This window comes from Aethalodelphis obliquidens, unplaced genomic scaffold (assembly GCF_003676395.1).
Source record: "Aethalodelphis obliquidens isolate GAN/ISIS:26980383/991018 unplaced genomic scaffold, ASM367639v1 scaffold5, whole genome shotgun sequence".
Classification (NCBI taxonomy): Eukaryota; Metazoa; Chordata; class Mammalia; order Artiodactyla; family Delphinidae; genus Aethalodelphis; species Aethalodelphis obliquidens.
In genome coordinates this window covers 78967313-78987217 of record NW_020837949.1, presented here as the reverse complement: position 1 = coordinate 78987217, position 19905 = coordinate 78967313, and the positions used below count along the sequence as shown (strand labels likewise).

The window sequence follows — 19905 nt, the reverse complement described above, 5'->3', positions numbered from 1 at the left end:
GCCTCGGCTATCAGCTTGGACCCCAGAGACAGGCATGAACTGCTAATGCTGCTCCCACTGCCCCCAAGAATCCTGTGGACAAGGGCAGGTCACTCTTCTCTTTTTGTGACTGTGTATCTGTATGCTTCTTTGTGTGATTTTGTCTGTATAGGGTTTGCTTTAACCATTTGTCTGAGGGTTCTGTCTGTATTTTTGTTTTTTTTCTTTCTTCCTTTTCTTCTGAGCCATGTGGCTGGCAGGGTCTTAGTGCCTTGGCCAGGTGTCAGGCCTGAGCCTCTGAGGTAGGAGGACCGAGTCCAGGATATTGGGCCACCCAAAACCTCGTGGCCCCACATAATATCAATGAGCAAGAGCTCTCCCAGAGATCTTTGTCTCAACACTAAGACTCACCTCCACCCAACAGCCAGCAAGCTCCAGGGCTGCACACCCAACGCCAAACAACTAGTAAGATAGGAACACAACCACACCCATTAGCAGAGAGGCTGCCTAAAATCATACCAAGTTCCTAGACACCCCAAAACACACCACTGGATGCAGCCCTGCTCACCAGAAGGAAAAGATACACCCCACCCACCAGAACACAGGCACCAGTCCCCTCTAACAGGAAGCCTACACAAGCCACTGAACCAACCTCACCCACTGGGGCAGACACCAAAAATAACGGGAACTACTAACCTGCAGCCTGCGAAAAGGAGACCCCAAACACAGTAAGTTAGACAAAATGAGAAAAGAGAGAAATACGCAGCAGATGAACGAACAAGGTCAAACCCCACCAGACCAAACAAATAGAGAGGAAGTAGGCAGGGTGCCTGAAAAAGAATTCAGAGTAATGATAGAAAAGATGATCCAAAATCTCAGAAATAAAATGGAGAAAATACAAGAAACATTTAACAAGGACCAAGAAGAACTAAAGAGCCAGCAAACGATGATGAAACACAATAAATGAAATTAAAAATACTCTAGAAGGAATCAATAGCAGAATACCTGAGGCAGAAGAATGCATAAGTGACCTGGAAGATAAAATGGTAGAAATAACTACCACAGAGCAGAAAAAAAAATGAAAAGAATTGAGGACAGTCTCAGAGACCTCTGGGACAACATTAAATGCACCAATTATATGGGTCCCAGAAGAAGAAGAGAAAAAGAAAGGGACTGAGAAAATATTTGAAGAGATTACAGTTGAAAACTTCCCTAATACGGGAAAGGAAATAGTCAATCAAGTCCAAGAAGCACAGAGAGTCCCACACAGGATAAATCCAAGGAGAAACACGCCAAGACAAATATTAAGCAAACTATCAAAAATTAAATACAAAGAAAAAATATTAAAAGCAGCAAGGGAAAAGCAACAAATAACATACAAGGGAAACCCCATAAGGTTAACAGCTGATCTTTCAGCAGAAACTCTGTAAGCCAGAAGGGACTGGCAGGACATATTTAAAGTGATGAAAGGGAAAAACCTACAACCAAGATTACTTTACCCAGCAAGGATCTCATTCAGATTCAACAGAGAAATTAAAACCTTTACAGACAAGCAAAACCTAAGAGAATTCAGCACCACCGAACTAGCTTTACAACAAATGCTAAAGGAACTTCTTTAGGCAGAAAGCACAAGAGAAGGAAAACACCTACAATAACAAACCCAAAACAATTAAGAAAATGGTAATAGGAATATACATATCGATAATTACCTTAAATATAAATGGATTACATGCTCCAACCAAAAGACATAGACTGGCTGAATGCATACAAAAACAAGACTCATATATATGCTGTCTACAAGAGACCCACTTCAGACCTAGGGACACATATAGACTGAAAGTGAGGGGATGGAAAAACATACTCCATGAAAATGGAAATCAAAAGAAAGCTGGAGTAGCAATACTCATATCAGACAAAACAGACTTTAAAATAGACTATTACAAGAGACAAAGAAGGACATTACATAACGATCAAGGGATCAAACCAAGAAGAACATATAACAATTGTAAATATTTATGCACCCAACACAGGAGCATCTCAATACATAAAGCAAATGCTAAGAGCCATAAAAGGGGAAATCGACAGTAACACAATCATAGTAGGGGACTTAAACACCCCACTTTCACCAATGGAAAGATCATCCAAAATGAAAATAAATAAGGAAACAGAAGCTTTAAGTGATACATTAAACAAGATGGACTTAACTGATATTTATAGGACATTCCATCCAAAAACAAAAGAACACACTTTCTTCTCAAGTGCTCATGGAACATTCTCCAGGATAGATCGTATCTTGGGTCACAAATCAAGCCTTGGTAAATTTAAGAAAATTGAAATCGTATCAAGTATCATTTCCGACCACAACACTGTAAGACTAGATATCAATTACAGGAAAAAAAAACCTAAAAAATACAAACATCTGGAGGCTAAACAATACGCTACTAATAACCAAGAGATCACTGAAGAAATCAAAGAGGAAATCATAAAATACCTAGAAACAAATGACAATGAAAACATGACGACCCAAAACCTATGGGATGCAGCAAAAGCAAACTTCTAAGAGGGAAGTTTGTAGCAATACAATCCTACCTCAAGAAACAAGAAAAATCTCAAATAAACAACCTAAACTTAACCTAAAGCAATTAGAGAAAGAACAAAAAACCCCCAAAGTTAGCAGAAGGCAAGAAATCATAAAGATCAGATCAGAAATAAATGAAAAAGAAATGAAGGAAACGATAGCAAAGATCAATAAAAGTAAAAGTTGGTTCTTTGAGAAGATAAACAAAATTGATAAACCATTAGCCAGACTCATCAAGAAAAAAAGGGACAAGATTCAAATCAACAGAATTAGAAATGAAAAAGGAGAATAACAACTGACACTGCAGAAATACAAGGGATCATGAGAGACTACTACAAGCAACTCTATGCCAATAAAATGGACAACCTGGAAGAAAGGGACAAATTCTTAGAAAAGTACAACGTTCCGAGACTGAACCAGGAAGAAACAGAAAATGTGAACAGACCAATCACAAGCACTGAAATTGAAACTGTGATTAAAAATCTTCCAACAGACAAAAGCCCAGGACCAGATGGCTTCACAGGTGAATTTTATCAAACAGTTAGAGAAGAGCTAACACCTATCCTTCCCAAATTCTTCCGAAATATAGCAGAGGGAGGAACGCTCCCAAACTCTTTCTATGAGGCCATCATCACCCTGATACCAAAACCAGACAGAGATGTCACAAAAAAAGAAAAGTACAGACCAATATCACCGATGAACACAGATGCAAAAATCTTCAACAAAATACTAGCAAACAGAATCCAACAGCACATTAAAAGGACCATACACCATGATCAAGTGGGGTTTATCCCAGGAATGCAAGGATGCTTCAATATATGCAAATCAATCAATGTGGTACACCATATTAACAAACTGAAGGATAAACACCATATGATAACCTCAATAGATGCAGAAAAAGCTTTTGACAAATTTCAGCACCCACTTATGATAAAAATTCTTCAGAAAGTGGGCATAGAGGGAACCTACCTCAACATAATAAAGGCCATATACAACAAACCCAAAGCAAACATCATTCTCAATGGTGAAAAACTGAAATCATTTCCTCTTAGGTCAGGAACAAGACAAGGATGTCCACTCTCACCACTATTATTAAACATAGTTTTGGAAGTCCTAGCCATGGCGATCAGAGATGAAAAAGAAATAAAAGGAATACAAATGGAAAAGAAGAAGTAAAACTGTCACTGTTTGCAGATGACCTGATACTATACACAGAGAATCCTAAAGATGCTACCAGAAAACTACTAAAGCTAATCAATGAATTTGGTAAAATAGCAGGATACAAAATTAATGCACAGAAATCTCTTGCATTCCTATACACTAACAAGAAAAGATCAGAAAGAGAAATTTGGAAACAATCCCATTCACCAGTGCAATAAAAGGAATAAAATACCTAGGAATAAAGCTACCTAAGGAGGTAAAAGACCTGTACTCAGAAAACTATACGACACTGATGAAAGAAATCAAAGATGACACAAACAGATGGAGAGATATACCATGTCCTTGGACTGGAAGATTCAATATTGTGAAAATGACTATACTACTGAAAGCAATCTATAGGTTCAATGCAATCCCTATCAAGCTCCCAATGGTGGTTTTCACAGAACTAGAACAAAAAATTTTACAATTTCTATGGAAACACAAAATACCCCAAGTAGCCAAAGCAATCTCGAGAAAGAATAATGGAGCTGGAGGAATGAGGCTTCCTGACTTCAGACTATACTACAAAGCTACAGGAATCAAGACAGTATGGTACTGGCACAAAAACAGAAATATAGATCAATGGAACAGGATAGAAAGCCCAGAGAAAAACCCATGCACATGCAATCACCTTTTCTTTGACAAAGGAGGCAAGAATATACAATGGAGAAAAGACAGCCTCTTCAATAAGTAGTGCTGGGAAAACTGGATGGCTACATGTAAAAGAATGAAATTAGAACACCCCCTAACACCATACACAAAAATAAACTCAAACTGGATTAAAGACCTAAATGTAAGGCCAGACACTATAAAACTCTTAGAGGAAAACATAGGCAGAACACTCTATGACATCAATCACAGCAAGATCCTTTTTGACCCACCTCCTAGAGAAATGGAAATAAAAACAAAAATAAACAAATGGGACCTAATGAAACTCAAAAGCTTTTGCAGAGCAAACGAAACCATAAACAAGATGAAAAGACAACCCTCAGAATGGGAGAAAATATTTGCCAAAGAAGCAGAGGACACAGGATTAATCTCCAAAATTTACAAGCAGCTCATGCAGCTCAATATCAAAAAGACAAACAACCCAATCCAAAAATGGGCAGAAGACCTGAATAGACATTTCTCCAAAGAAGACATACAGATGGCCAAGAAGCACATGAAAGCATGCTCAACATCACCAGTCATTAGAGAAATGCAAATCAAAACTACAATGATGTATCACTTCACACCAGTCAGAATGCCATCATCAAAAAATCTACAAACAATAAATGCTGGAGACGGTGTGGAGAAAAGGGAACACTCTTGCACTGCTGGTGGGTATGTAAATTGATAGAGCCAGTATGGAGAACAGTACGGAGGTTCCTTAAAAAACTAAACATAGAACTATCAAATGACGCAGCAATCCCACTACTGGTCATATAACCTGAGAAAACCATAATTCAAAAACAGACATGTAGTTCAATGTTCATTGCAGCACTATTTACAGTAGCCAGGACATGGAAGCAACGTACGTGTCCATCAACAGATGAACGGATAAAGAAGATGTGGTAAATAGATATAATCGAATATTACTCGGCCATAAGAAGAAACGAAATTGCATTATTTGTAGTGAGGGGGATGGACCTAGAGACTGTCATACAGAGTGAAGTATGTCAGAAAGAGAAAAACAAATAGCATATGCTAACACATATATATGGAATCTAAAAAAAAAGAAAAAAGTTCTGAGGAACCTAGGGGCAGGACAGGAATAAAGACACAGATGCAGAGAATGGACTTGAGGACATGGGGAGGGGGAAGGATAAGCTGGGACAAAATGAAAGAATAGCACTGACATATATACACTTCCAAATGTAAAATAGATAGCTAGTAGGAAGCAGCTGCATAGCACAGGGAGATCAGCTCAGTGCTTTGTGACCACCTAGAGGGGTGGGATAGGGAGGGTCGCAGGGAGATGCAAGAGGGAGGGGATATGGGGATATATGTATACATACAGCTGATTAACTTTGTTATACAGCAGAATCTAACACACCTTAATCCAATATGATCTCATCTTGATCATTAATTACATCAGTAAGACCCTATTTCCAAATAAGATCACATTCTGAGGTTCTGATTTGACATGATTTTTTTTTTTTGCGGTACACGGGCCTCTCACTGTTGTGGCCTCTCCCGTTGCAAAACACAGGCTCCGGACGCGCAGGCCCAGCGGCCATGGCTCACGGGCCCAGCCGCTCCGCGGCATGTGGGATCTTCCCGGACCGGGGCACGAACCCGTGTCCCCTGCATCAGCAGGCGGACTCTCAACCACTGCACCACCAGGGAAGCCCTGACATGAATTTTGAGATGACACTCTTTAACCCACTACAGGTATGGAAAAATACTGTCATTGGTACATATTATTGAGAAATCACATCCTCTGTTTCTAGGCATTAAGAATATCTAAAGTTATTAAACCTATATTATGAGCCAGGCATTACTCGCTCATGTTTTAACTTTTTTAATACTCAGGAAAAACCCTGAGAAGTAAGCACTGATATTATTATCCCCAATTTACAGATGAGAAAACTGAAGAAAAGAGGAGTGGAATATCTTTTCCCAGTTATTAGAGCTGCTAAATGACACAGCTACATTTACTTGTAAATATTCTAAACAGAGGTCACATTCTTAAGCACCAACGTATTGCCAAGGAGAAAAGAGGAGGGGAAAGAAATGAAAAGCAAATAAACCAACAGTTTTGTAGGACTAATATGCCCAGGTGCATGTGTTAGAAAGTTTAACCTTAATAACAATGCTATAATTTGATACATTTTTTTCACATTGTTTTCAACAATACTGGAGTCATGCAAGCAATTTGTTGATTTTTCAAATAAGCAACCAAATGCAACTGAGCAGATGTAACAGAAGCAAAGACATCAAATGACCTCTAAAATAAATCCAAATCTCTGTTAAGACACAGCTGTCATCAAGTGATTTCTGAATTTCTTTCCCTAGCCATGCTATATTTGAGACAAAAACTGACATAATTTTAACTAGTTCCAATCCTACAACACTAATTTCCCTCTAAATGTAATAACCACTCAGAAATCTAGCCAACTGATATGAAGTTGATTTTAACACTAGTCTCCACCTACTTTATGATGGGGTTTCAGACTTTTTTCTCACAGTCTTATGTAGTATTTAGAATATTATGGGTGTTAACAATATAATTTTAAAAATATTTGTCAATTCCTCACACTTCAAGTAGCAAAACATTTAAATGAATAATAGATTTCATATTCAGCTTTCGTGCTCCATAACCGCTTATAGAGTTTAATTTATACATCTTTATTTTAAGAAATGGGATGCTCAGACTGTTTCTGGATGCTGACTTAAATGAAGATCTTTCTACCCTCTAAAAAACATAAAAGCACTTTTTATTTTTATTTTATTTATTTATTTTTTAAAAGCACTTTTGATGCATCAGTCTCAAACACAACATAATGTTGTACATAACTGATGAACTGACGCATTTCTTATTTGAGGCTTATCACATGTGCTCTGAGGAAATGCCTTATGAATATGCTCCATTTATTTACAATAATGTGACAAAAATCAGTGGATTTTAGATTAGATTCATTCAAACCCTTCCAGATAGATATATTCCCAGATGTAGGAGAGTTAATCTCCTAAACAGAATAGTTGTCTTGACCCAATGCATCCAGCAGCGATATTTCCAATGCTCCATAAATGATAATCTGAATATTCCAAGGGAGATGAGGAATGCTTTGAAGCTGATTCTAACACTAGTCTCCAAATCTTATAGGGCTTAGTCTAAGGGCGTAAAGATGACAAACACTTGATCTTCTCACACTGCATACATCATAATCTACATCACGGATGCAGAGAAACCATTCCGTGCTGCCTCTCTCCGAGCTTCTGGAGGTTGCCAGGGATCCTTAGCCTTCCTTGATTAGTAGCCACATCACTCCATCCCTGCCTCTGTGTTCACATCACCTTATTCTCTCTGTTCCTGTGTGTCCTTTGGTTTCCTGTAAGAACACTCTCATTGGATTTTGGGCACACCCTAATCCAATATGATTTCATCTTGATCATTAATTACATCAGTAAGACCCTATTTCCAAATAAGATCACATTCTGAGGTTCTGATTTGACATGAAGTTTGAGATGACACTCTTTAACCCACTACAGGTATGGAAAAATACTGTCACTGGTAAATATGATTGAGAAATCACATCCTCTGTTCCTAGGCATTAAGAGTATCTAAAGTTATTGAACCTATGTATGAGCCAGGCATTACTCGCTCATGTTTTAACTTTTTTAATACTCAGGAAAAACCCTGAGAAGTAAGCACTGATATTATTATCCCCAATGTACAGATGAGAAAACTGAAGAAAAGAGGAGTGGAATATCTTTTCCCAGTTATTAGAGCTGCTAAATGACACAGCTACATTTACTTGTAAATATTCTAAACAGAGGTCACATTCTTAAGCACCAACGTATTGCCAAGGAGAAAAGAGGAGGGGAAAGAAATGAAAAGCAAATAAGCCAACAGTTTTGTAGGACTAATATGCCCAGGTGCATGTGTTAGTAAGTTCAACCTTAGTAACTTAGGTTTCATCATTATAGCCCATTTTCCTGATAAAAGAATGACAGTTAAGAGATAGGAAGTTGTCCAAAGTTCCACAGCTGTGGCTGCTTTAAAGCGCACTCTGTTTCCCATGTATGTTGCCTTCAATGTTCTAGGGATAAGGGATTTCAACGGCCTTCTCGGAATTAGTGTGTATATTTCCAGATGAATTAACTTCCAAATTTGTGAAAGTAATGTGCTGTGGAATTGTTAAAGGGATAGATCTCATTTCTCCTCAATTTATTAATGCTTAATCATATTCTTCAAATGTGTTTGGTCAGTAAATATTTTACATTAAATACTGTGGATGTAATGCCAGGATATGTAAGTGGGAAAGAACAATTAATATTTTATAGATAGTAGAGAAATATAAAATTAATAGAATTAAATGGATTTGGAAAAAATAAACATACATCTCATTTGAATATATTACTGAATATACCATATATATAACAATTTCCAAGGAATGAAGATATGCATGCCTAAATTATAAAACTTTAAAGTAATGATTTAATTTTGCAGCAGTACAAAAATGAATATGTTTTTGCGCCAATTTCTAGTTTCATTCCCTAAAACTTAAACTTGGAAGTAAGTGCTCACTGATATTTCCAGACTGACTATTTTAGAAACCAAATGGAAATCATGGAAGGCTAAAATCTGACTGACCTTTTATAATGAGATTTGTAGCAGGGGACACTGGCAAATAAAAAATGTTCAGCAATATTTGCTTTAAATCTCTCATGCCTCATAATTTTTTTTAAACAACAAGCAAGCCCTAATTTTTATCAATCTGACAAGTTTTTGTTTTACCATATATTTTATATCCAACTGGCACTTTTACCATACAACATATTATTCTGTCTTTGCATTCTTGGCTTTAAAACCATCTTATACATTTTGTGGAGAATGGTGTATTAATAGAAGCCATGCAATTAATTTGAAAAAAAAATAGCCATTAATTTGGTTAAAAAATTCCTAAAGAATCATGCCAATCACTTATAAAAAGGAATAAATGAAAATAATTTTATAGAAGTTGAAAGAAAACAAAATAGAACTGCATATTTATAGTTTCTACTTAAAATTGAACATTTATAAAAGGCTGCAAGTTTATGTCATATTCTCCTGAACAAAAAATATGCTTTGTCATGTATTCAGTTTGAGATTCCAACAAAATGCTAATAATGGTGCATTCAGTATTATGGTCATTTATAGAAATAATAAAATTACTGAAAATCTTCAGGAGAAATTTGTATATAAACGATAATTTGTTCACAAAGAAGATTCTGACATAATTACAATTCTTCTTTATCATATGCCATTTAATCTGTTATTTACCATCTCTGAAACTACTTCTAAACTTCATTAGCAATGTTCCCCAATAGGGTCTATCAGCAAATTTGTAATGGGAAATATACATGGAGAAAAAATTTCTCACTATTACATAAAATGACCATTTAGTAAATCAGTAAATATTTACTAAGCACCTATTGGGGTAGGTTTTTTTTAAGTTACGCAATGGAGACGTTGTTTAGGGGGAAAAATAAAGGTAGACAGTCTTTGCCTCACTGAGGGCACATGATCACACAGGTTGAAAACATGTAGGAGTGGTATCCAAAAATTTTTGTTCACTAAGGATAGCATAAACAAAGAAGAGTTAGATCAGTAATTCAGGAGTTCAAGTCAAAGGCCAAAGAACACTTGGCATTTGACCTGACACCTTCCACACAGGGTTGTCTTGCAGCGAGGGTTTTCATTATTTTCCCCTTTGTGAAATGTAGAGTGAGTATGTGCATCAACGAACAAATATCGACTCTTGCCTTTTTTTTTCCCTTAGTGTGCATGATTAGCAACGATTATGTAAGGGAACAGATGCCCTTTCAATTAATATCAAATTTATAGATGCATGTCCTTATCCAAGCTTAATCCTAGTTTTTTTTTTGTTTTTGTTTTTTTTTTTTTTTTTTGGCGGTACATGGGCCTCTCACTGTTGTGGCCTCTCCCGTTGCGGAGCACAGGCTCTGGACGCGCAGGCTCAGCGGCCATGGCTCACGGGCCCAGCCGCTCCGCGGCATGTGGGATCTTCCCGGACTGGGACACGAACCCGTGTCCCCTGCATCGGCAGGCGGACTCTCAACCACTGCGCCACCAGGGATTTATAATATTTATATATTTATAATAACCTAAATAGAAAAATCAGAGGTCGGATGAGTCAATATATGACACTATCAATGCCTGTTAGAGGGGGGCCAGGGAACCATGAATTTGCCTATTAAGCTTTGAACTCTGAGAGGGAAGTAAATTTTGCTTTTGATACTGACTTATATGTCAAATTAGTGATATATTAATATTGATACTGTTTTTGTTCATGCATTTTCCAGGGAGAATTGTATGTTTTTAATTAATTATGCATGTTAAAATAAACTATAATTTAAGGGAGAATGTTTGCCTTGTATTATTTCATCTCCAGAGCTTTGTTCACTCTTTTCCTGATATCTGCAGACCTGCGATTCTCACACACACATACAATCACATTCAGTTTTGAAACCCCCCCGACGTCCCTTTTCATTTCAAGTTCATATCAGTACTTTAAGACACAGGTCAAATCCTTAATCCCTCTTGCTACCTTTCCCAATCCATCTAACACCTGAATTTCCATAGCAATCATTCTCTGTACAAATAATTTGGTTTAAAGACAGGGTTAAGTACACTATGCTGTGATTCCACATTAGACTCTCTGGAGACAGACTGCTTAGGTTCAAAACTGAGTCTTATTTTACTAAATATGACACCTCGAACAAATGACTTAAATTTTGGTTTCTTGGGAGGACTAGATGAGATAAACATACAACCAAATGCCTAGAACATTAAAAAACGTTCAGTAAAGAGCAAATTTCCCGCCTTATTTTCCCTTGTCTATCTTTCCTTTTCTTTTTTCTATTTTTATCCAAATATTTAATGCAATGATTTTTAAAAGTAGCATTAAAAGATTTTTAACAACAACACTAGAACAAAATGGTCCTTCTCTGTCCACATTCCAGGTTAGGCAGCTCATTCCTCTCCCCAAATGCAATCACTTGACGATATTCTAGTGATCAATGGCACATATCTGGGAGATTTGGCCAATATTACAGTAAGGTATTTGCTCATAGAACAATACAGGAATCACTCATGAATGTCAGACTTAATCACAAAATAGTCATTACATGGTATTAATTAGTAATAAAATATAATGAAAATAATGTCAATATAATCAATAGATAAGATTAAAAATATTTACGAATACTATCATAGTACTTTAAGATTGTTTCTTTTTCTCTCATTCTCTAAAAAACTTATAATTTTCAAATTTCATTAGAATTTTTATTCTGTGAATATTAAATTCCAAATATTTAAAATTTCTGGCTTTTTCTTCCTATTTTATGTACTGTAACAGCAAGGTAATGACAGGATATTCAAACACTGTCTTAGATTGGGTTCTCTTGATGGCAGACTCTGAAGCAGAGTTTAGCCTATAGGAGGCTTATTAGGGAATTCCTTCAGGATTGATAACTTTTGGAAGGGAAGAAGGGAGGGGACACAAGCTGAATTTGACAGAAGCAGAAGTTGTGCATCCACTGACGTGCCTTGGTTGATCCCATAGGGAGCTCTGGAACTAACACACTAGAGTTGTTCTGAGTTGGGCCAAGACTGTGAGTTTCTTCTACCTTCCACATCCAGGCTGACTGACGTACCCCCATAACCATCAGTCATTGGATACAGGCAGCCTTGGAAGAAGCATAACCTTGGGCAAGTGGTCCATTGCAGCTGAAGCAATCCTGAAGGAGCTTGCAGCTGAATGTGGTCCACTGACAGCACTCCCTGCAGCTCTGACAAGAAGTCTTGCTTTGAAAAGGATAGAGCATCTCTTTGTCCACCGTAGTGGTTTATGTAATCTTTTGGAAAAACTATATTAGTTCAAGAAACATTTTCAGACAATGAGGAATATCTTGACAAGGTCTACTGAACATTTAATAAGAAATGCTGACAAGTGATAAAATTAATGGAATTTTTTGAGAAATGTGTTTGTTATTTTTGAAGGTCATTATGTGATTAAGGAAATAGATTTTTAAATTTATCTAGTTTATGTAACAGCTAGAAATAAATATACCATAGAAGCCTAGTTGTTTAGATATTTGGGCAAGTTTAAGAATTTGTAAGGTAAAACATGAGATTGTGTGTTTGTCTTGACTTTTCAGAAAAGAATTTTAATTCTAGTTTTGTTAAACGATTACTCATGATTTATGGTTCAATGATTCTTCCAACAAGGTCACCAAAGGCTATTGTGGAGTTCTGCTTCTCCAATTTTTCAGTGGACATTGAAAGGCTTATAGCTGCAATTCACTAAATCAACTGTATTTTTTGGTTCAGTGAATTGGAGACTATCAATCATACAGTTTTAGAACCAGAATTTAAAACTAAGGAGTGTGAAATAAAGTTTACAAGATGGTGGCCCACAAGCCAAATGTGGTTCACTGGCAAGTTCTGTTTGTACCACTTTGTATTCATATAAATTATGAAGTAGTTACTATAGACTGAATTAGTTGCTATTCTCTGCCCCACTGCAAGAAGAATTATATTTACTGCCTTCATAGACATTGGTCTTGGCCATGTGACTGTGTCAGTATGTGAAATGTTACTAATTTTGGCTTTTAGGACCACTGGATGCTTTGCCACATTCTCCTTGTCCTCTGCTGCAATTCAATCAGCCTCAAGTGAATATGACATGTAGCAGACGTGCAGCACAGCTGCAGCGAAACTGTGATGCCATGTAGAATGGACAGGAAATAAACTTTGTTGCTGTAAGTCATTAGCATTTTCAAATTGTTCATTACTACAACATAATCTTGCCTATCCTTTACAATTCGCCAACATTTATACATAAAAACTGTGAGTTTTGATTTAACCAGAATATTTGACAATTTCAGTACTGAATATTGGTTGCTTCTTTAGGTAAACAGTGCACGATCCAGTTTACCAAGGTGCCCATGTAGTTTTTGGTTACATATTCATATCTATCCCTGGTAGAAAATCATGTTTGCTGCTCTGACCTAGGTAAGACTTTTCCTGCCAATCCAACCACATTGCATGTGACGTGAATTTAAGCTGTATGTGTGATAGCCCACGTAAGCAAACTGAAACCTAAGCCAAAGTCAATTCCTGCAAACGCCTCAAGGTTAGGAAGAACAGACACCTTGCTCCTAGCTCCTGGCACTGGAGTGTTCCTAAAAACTTTCTGTTTGGCACTGCCTGACTGGAATTCATGTTTGCTCATATAAGCTTTTAAAAATTGTAATATGCCTCAGTTTATCTTTTAACAATATATAAATCACATGCATATACATACACTTAACAATCATCACAATATTACTGGCAACTCAAATTTTTGTTTGTTTTTGTTTTTGCGGTACGTGGGCCTCTCACTCTTGTGGCCTCTCCCGTTGCAGAGCACAGGCTCCGGACGCGCAGGCTCAGCGGCTGTGGCTCACGGGCCCAGCCGCTGTGCGGCATGTGGGATCTTCCTGGATCAGGGCACGAACCCATGTCCCCTGCATTGGCAGGCGGACTCTCAACCACTGCGCCACCAGGGAAGCCCTACTGGCAACTCCTGAAGTATTTCCATTAATGTCAGAAATAAAACAACTACACTCATCACCAGTAATATGTAATATCTTGTTGGAAATATTAGCCAATTCACAAAGGGATAAAAGGAGTTATCTATACTGGAAAGGATGAGTCAAATTATTAAGGTTTACAGAAATGCAACTCACTACCAATTAATCCCAAAAGATTTAGTTAAATAATTATTAAAACTAGTATGAGATGATTAATATATCTTAGAAAAAAATATGTCAGAGGGCTTCCCTGGTGGCGCAGTGGTTGAGAGTCTGCCTGTCAACGCAGGGGACGCGGGTTCATGCCCCGGTCCGGGAAGATCCCACGTGCCGCAGAGCGGCTGGGCCCGTGAGCCATGGCCACTGAGCCTGCGCATCCGGAGACTGTTGCTCTGCAACGGAAGAGGCCACAACAGTGAGAGGCCCATGTACCACAAAACAAAACAAAACAAAACAAAAAAAACAAACAAAAAAATATGCCAGAACCCATAGTTTTCTAATATATTCACAATACATACAGTAATACACTCTAATGGAAAAAAATTAATTTACAAAGTAAACACTATAGACTTCCTTGGGGAAAAATTAGAAGAAAATGTACAGGCCCTCTTTAGGACATACTGTAAAATATCACTGAGAAAATTTAAATAACAGCTGAGATATGCTATGTAAAATGATTGTAAAATTCTATCTAGACACTACAAGTATAAGAACAGCAAGGAAAATTACTGAGGGACAAAAAATTTTAACAAGTGTTAAAAGATAATATGACCCAGTGGAGAAAGGACAGCCTCTTCAATAAGTGGTGCTGGGAAAACTGCACAGGTACATGTACAAGTATGAGATTAGATCACTCCCTAACACCATACACAAAAACTCAAAATGGATTAAAGACCTAAATGTAAGGCCAGAAACTATCAAACTCTTAGAGGAAAACATAGGCAGAACACTCTATGACATAAATCACAGCAAGATCCTTTTTGACCCACCTCCTAGAGAAATGGAAATAAAAACAAAAATAAACAAATGGGACCTAATGAAACTTCAAAGCTTTGGCACAGCAAAGGAAACCATAAATAAGACCAAAAGACAACCCTCAGAATGGGAGAAAATATTTGCAAATAAAGCAACTGACAAAGAATTAATCTCCAAAATTTACAAGCAGCTCATGCAGCTCAATAACAAAAAAACAAACAACCCAATCCAAAAATGGGCAGAAGACCTAAATAGACATTTCTCCAAAGAAGATATACAGACTGCCAACAAACACATGAAAGAATGCTCAACATCATTAATCATTAGAGAAATGCAAATCAAAACTACAATGAGATATCATCTCACACCAGTCAGAATGGCCATCATCAAAAAATCTAGAAACAATAAAAGCTGGAGAGGGTGTGGAGAAAAGGGAACACTCTTTTTTTTTTTTTTTTTTTTAAAAGGGAACACTCTTGCACTGCTGGTGGGAATGTGTATTGGTACAGCCACTATGGAGGTTCCTTAAAAACTACAAATAGAACTACCATATGACCCAGCAATCCCACTACTGGGCATACACCCTGAGAAAACCATAATTCAAAAGGAGTCATGTACCAAAATGTTCATTGCAGCTCTATTTACAATAGCCTGGAGATGGAAACAACCTAAGTGTTCATCATCGGATGAATGGATAAAGAAGATGTGGCACATATATACGATGGAATATTACTCAGCCATAAAAAGAAACGAAACTGAGCTATTTGTAATGAGGTGGATAGACCTAGAGTCTGTCATACACAGTGAAGTAAGTCAGAAAGAGAAAGTCAAATACCGTATGCTAACACATATATATGGAATTTAAGAAAAAAAATGTCATGAAGAACCTAGGGGTAAGACAGGAATAAAGACACAGACCTACTAGAGAATGGACTTGAGGATATGCGGAGGGGGAAGGGTAAGCTGTGACAAAGCAAGAGAGTGGCATGGACATCTATACACTACCAAATGTAAAATAGATAGCTAGTGGGAAGCAGCCGCATAGCACAGGGAGATCAGCTGGGTGCTTTGTGACCACCTAGAGGGGTGGGAGGGAGGGAGACACAAGAGGGAAGAGATATGGGAACATATGTATATGTATAACTGATTCACTTTGTTATAAAGCAGAAACTAACACACCATTGTAAAGCAATTATACTCCAATAAAGATGTAAAAAAAAAGATAATATGACCAAAATGAGTGTGGTACTATCTTAAAAGATAAAGAAAGCAATGAAACAAAAGAAAGACCTGCAAAAACAGGGAAATTTACTGTGTGTAGCAGGTGAGAATTAGAAAAAAAAATAGGTGAACTGAATAGGTGTATTATCATTTTATAAACAGGGAGTCATGCCAGGAAGAAAGTAAAGGTTAGACTTAATGTAAAAATGTAATATCATCAAAATTCTGTCAAAAAATACCATAAACATGATTAAAGGTAAAGAGAATTTTTACATATCAATGAAAAGATGTACACCCCAAAAGAAAAAGGGACAAAAAACATGGATTACTGTATCAGTCAAGAATCTTTCAGTGTTGATATCAAAAACCCAACACAATTGGCTCCAATAGAAAGAAGGATATATTTGTTCATTTAACTGGAAAACCTATGTAAAGCTAGATTCAACTGTTTAAGCTACAGCATCTGAACTCTTTTTCCGTCTCTGAATTATGCTTTCCTATATATTGGCTTCATTTTCATACAAGCCCTTTTCTTCTGGTGGCAAGGGGACCATGGGCAGTTTCAGGGTTGCATCCTACGTTCTCAGCTACCCCAAACAAGAAAGGAATCCCACCAGCAAAATCTAAGATAAGCTTAAATTTGCTCTGATTAGGACATGTACTCCAGAATAAATATCATCAGGAAGTCAGAGATGAGTTCTGTGATTGGTCATCCTTGGCCACATGAACCTTTTTACGTGCTATTAGCTCATCCAAGCCACATAGAATATGGCACAGAGATAATTTCTCATAGAAAATAAGTTCTGTTCCTGGAAAGTGAGGGGTAGGCCAGACTACAAAGAATTGATCCAAATTTGAATATGGACAAGAATTACAACTGAGCTGAAATTTTCTTCACTTTGATTTATATGCAGAACTAGGATAAAAAAATCTCAAAAGGATGAAAGGAACTCCCTCATGCCTCTGGAGTTCCTTGCAGAGGCATGCCTGAAGTTTTTATATAATGCTACATGTGTGGCAAGCTGCCAGTCAGAGTGACTGTGAGTTTCAGGTCCATTGCCAAAATTATATAGTTATCCTGGTACAGGAGACACGTCAGCACTCTTCGGTCTGCCTACTACTATGTAAGGGAATTCTTGCTGCCCTAGGTTGACTTCTAGGGCTTGTGTCCTTGGTCTAAAGGTGGACTGGATGCTGGGCCTTAAATGTACATCATTTAATATACTTAAAGAGAAAAGTCACAAAAGCAAAAGACAAAAGCAACTATAAACAGATAAAAGACAACAACATGCACTAGTAATGAAATAACTGTAAACTAATGAAACATTGCAGGTATTCTTTACCTACCAGATTAGCAATGGTTTTACAATTTATACTATTCTAATTGGAAGGGGGCATGAAGAAATGCGCACTTTAATATACTGTTCAATATATTTTAAGTTGGTAATATTTCTACGGGCAATCTGGCATCAATTTATCAAACTTGTAAAGACACAGTTTTTTCTTAATATTTATTTCACTATTCTTTACTCTTGGAAAAAGTTATAGAAACATATACATATGTGGACATATAGAATACATGTATTATTTCAACAATCTAGTAATTGATAGGAAAATTACACATGGATATAATTAACACTTGATTGATCTACATTATATTTCCATGGCAGAGATGCTATTATTGTCTTAATTTTGAATCTCAGTATTTCAATTTTTTGATGTTGTTGTTGGCAGAGGCAGCTGAAGCTTTATTCTGAAAAAGACACTTGGATTGGCTTTTAGTTGGGGGCGTGGGCAACAGAGGGAGCCCCAGGCAGTTGACTCCCCCAGGGGTGGGCTAAGGACGGGACTGAGCCTCAGGTCTTTGGTTCCAACACTCCCCTGCATAACTCCTTCCTGCAGGAGCAAGTGAGCGGGGAGGCTGGAAGGGATCGCGGGAGCCTTTCACTTAGGCAGGATGTCAGAGGACTCCGACACCAGCTTCCCATCACGGGTCTCAATCTTCTTCACAACCACAGCCTTGGAACTGCTACGGCTGAAGGAGCCAGAGCCCCCTCCAGAGCCCAAGCTGGACTGGTAGGAGCTCAGCCCGTAGTTGAGGCCAGGGGTCCCGTAGGCTGAGGTCAGCCCACCTGAGTACCCGCTGGTGGTCTTGGTGTGGATGCTCTTGTTGTGCATCCCAGACTCCAGCCGCCTCTCCTCGCCCTCCAGCAGCTTGTGGTAGGTGGCGATCTCCACGTCCAGGGCCAGCTTGATGTTCATGAGCTCCTGGTATTCGCGCAGCTGCCGTACCATGTCCTGCGTGGCGGTTCTCAGAGCGGCCTCCAGCTCGGCCAGCTTGGCCTGAGCATCCTTGACGGCCAGCTCCCCACGCTGCTCGGCATCAGCAACGGCGGCCTCCAGGGAAGCCCTCTGGCCTTTGAGGCCCTCGATCTCAGCCTGGAGTCGGTTGATGTTCCGGTTCATCTCGGAAATCTTCGTGTGATGGAGGCCATCCCCATGCTTCCCAGACAAGGGCTGCAGCTCCTTGTACTTGATCTGGTACATGGTCTCAGCCTCAGCCCGGCTGTGGTTGGCGATCTCCTCATACTGGACCTTGACCTCGGCGATGATGCCATCCAGGTCCAGAGAGCGGCTGTTGTCCATGGACAGGACCACGGAGGTGTCAGAAATCTGCGACTGTATCTCGTGGATCTCCTCTTCATACAGTTGCCTGTACAAGTTGATCTCGTCAGTCAGCCCTTCCAGGCGGGACTCCAGCTCTACCTTGTTCGTGTAAGCGTCATCCACATCCTTCTTGATGATGACAAACTCATTCTCCATGTCTGTGCGCTTTTGGATCTCTTCCTCATGCTTGGTCTTGAAGTCCTCCACCAGCCCTTGCATGTTGCCAAGCTCCACTTCCAGCTTCAGCTTCTCCTGGGCCACGGTTTCCAGCTGCCGCCAGAGGTTGTTGATGTAGCTCTCAGACATGTTGTCTATGTTGCTCCGGGCTGTCTTCTGCTGCTGCAGGAGGTTCCATTTGGTCTCCAAAATCTTGTTCTGCTGCTCCAGGTGCCGTACTTTGTCGACGAAGGAGGCAAACTTGTTGTTCAGGATCTTGATCTGCTCCTTCTCCTGGGTGCGCACGGCCTGGATGTCGGGGTCCACCTCCAGCTTGAGGGGGCTCAGCAGGCTCTGGTTCACCATGACAGCTGTGATGTCCCCCAGACCTGGGGCCCCACTGTGACCTGCAGCCAGACTCATGCTGCTGCCCAGGCCGCCCCGGAAGCTGCTGCTGCTGCTGCCCACCTGGGAGAAGGCCGAGGAGTTGATGCGGGCGCCCGGCCCACGGGTGTACGAGCGGCTGTTGAAGGACTGGGGGCCGGAGGTGGACACCTTGTAGGACTTCTGGGTCACCCTGATGGACATGGTGGAGGCTGGAGAGGAGGCAAGAAGGCCGAAGCACACAGAGACTCTAGGAGTTGCAGAGCTGCTCCTCAGTATTTCAAATTTTGATCATGGGTATTTAGAGTTCATTTTGGAGAATGAGTTTTTATCCCTAATTATATGTAGATTTTTCCAAAAACATTTTCTAAAAGGGTCTTAATTTTTTTAAACTTAAAAATATGCACATCATTAGTTGATTACCCTCAATGTACTTTGAGAAAGGCTACATTGTCAAAATT

General features: G+C 38.8%; 1 pseudogene; it reads right to left on the bottom strand.

Moving 5' to 3' along the window:
* Nucleotides 1-18170: 18170 nt before the first annotated feature.
* On the bottom strand, nt 18171-19663 carry LOC113617864 (keratin, type II cytoskeletal 8 pseudogene; annotated as a pseudogene).
* Between the last annotated feature and the right edge of the window lie 242 nt (nt 19664-19905).